Source organism: Haemaphysalis longicornis, unplaced genomic scaffold (assembly GCF_048455015.1).
Source record: "Haemaphysalis longicornis isolate Haplotype H1 unplaced genomic scaffold, Haemaphysalis longicornis Haplotype H1 scaffold_9, whole genome shotgun sequence".
NCBI classification, from domain to species: Eukaryota; Metazoa; Arthropoda; class Arachnida; order Ixodida; family Ixodidae; genus Haemaphysalis; species Haemaphysalis longicornis.
The window spans coordinates 45,476,644-45,478,326 of NW_027526460.1; the positions used below are offsets into that span (position 1 = coordinate 45,476,644).

Sequence of the window (1,683 nt, forward strand, 5' to 3'; positions counted from 1 at the left end):
CAGCTCACCGGCGCGTCTCAACTCACGGAGATCTCTGGAGCGAGCCGGCACGATCCTGCGATATCCCCTCTTCGTGGACAGACTGAGCCCTTAAGTCTTCCTCAACCAATGCCAGCGACCATCGTCTACATGTGTGTATTAACCATCAAGGTGCCTAGTTGAGCAAAAATCATTTCCGCTGTAAATAAAGACATGTCGAAACACATGACCAATCCAACGAATGCATTGTTTCAGCAGTTGCCATGGGCGCCGGCAGGGGGTGGAAAAGGGGAACTTGCACCCCCAAGCCACGCCAGCGCTTGCCGCATATCCCCCCCACCCCCCCCCCCCCCCGCACTCTCTTTTTGCCCGTGATGCAACCAGTTTGCCCCCCCCCCTCCCTCATCAAGACAACGTCCTGCCGATGCTCATGGCAGCTGATTAGTAATTACGTATACGGTAAGGCTCCAAACAAGGGGTAACAAAATCTCGTTTCTTTTACTACGTATCCTCAATAGACATCCAGAAGATAAGGATGATGATTACGACTATGATGAAGCGGTACTAATTCGGGCTTAAATGGCAGAGAGAGAGAGAGAGAGAGAGAGAGAGAGAGAGAGAGAGAGAGAGAGAGAGAGAGAGATTCGTCGAGCAGAGACTGATGCATGTATGGGCCTCGCCCCGTGAAAGGCTTCCCTAGACGTGTTGAGTTATCAAGCCACCGCACTATTAGCAAGACCTGGGGCGGAATTCTCAGTTTTGCCCCTTTCATGTCCGCTTCAAAGTGTACGTTTCGAGCGAGCCCTGACTGGCTGAAAGCAGATGACCCGGACGTGACGCAGCTCAAGCAATGCGGGGAGTCGGTTTCTGTTCACGTCATTGGTCAGAGGTCTCGCAGGTGCAATATACGTCACGGTTGAGACGGCCGCGAAATGGACATTTTTGAAACAGTCAAACTCAGAATTCCGCCCTCCCCCCGGTGAAGGGGCCACAGACACCCAAGCCTAACGACGTGCTCAGCAGCTCAGCGCCGTCAGGCTCAGCGCCAAGCAAGCGACGGCTTGCAAGCTAGCGCGGACGCAGTCTTTTCTGCATAGTACCAGCGCACCAGCACAACCAGCATCTCCTCAAGTCTGATTTTGGGTTTTCATAGGGAAGGGGCTGGCGCGAACGCCTAGCCCCACTACCAAAATTGCATGCTCCATCTACCCCAGTTTGGGGAAGTGGCAAGCTTCAGCCGACCGCAGTGCAATGGCCGGCCTCCACTTGAGGCGCCGGCCATCATGACCACCGAACAGCCCAGCACCAGGTAAGTATGCCAGCCCAGCACTTTGCACGCGGACCCCACTTGCCACGTGCACTCATGAAGCGCCGGTGGCGTCTGCAAGAAAAGGTAAAAATGCTCATAAATGAGTCATGAACCGTAAAAAAGAACGCAAACGCACGACGTAATTTTGGGGTGCGCAAGTATCTGCTAGTCAACGCATACAGTAGATTTAGTCTTTGCGGCACGTGCTTAACTTAGTTTACCAACAATACGGCCCGTTTTTACGTTTAGTCAGTGAAACGATGGCAGCGCCACACGCACGTCGGGGTCATTCGGTTAACATGCAAACAAAAAATTCTACCGAAAATTACTATGAAGAAGGGAAAAAAATGAACGTTTTTTTTCTGTTGTTTTTTTTTATTTTTTTTTTTTAATTT

General features: G+C 51.6%; 1 non-coding gene across 1 annotated transcript; it reads right to left on the reverse strand.

Annotated features, from left to right (window-relative positions):
* Positions 1 to 1,134: 1,134 nt before the first annotated feature.
* LOC144154024 (U1 spliceosomal RNA) lies at positions 1,135 to 1,296 on the reverse strand. Its single transcript, XR_013319443.1, has one exon. It is a non-coding gene; the product is annotated as a U1 spliceosomal RNA (small nuclear RNA).
* Positions 1,297 to 1,683: the final 387 nt, after the last annotated feature.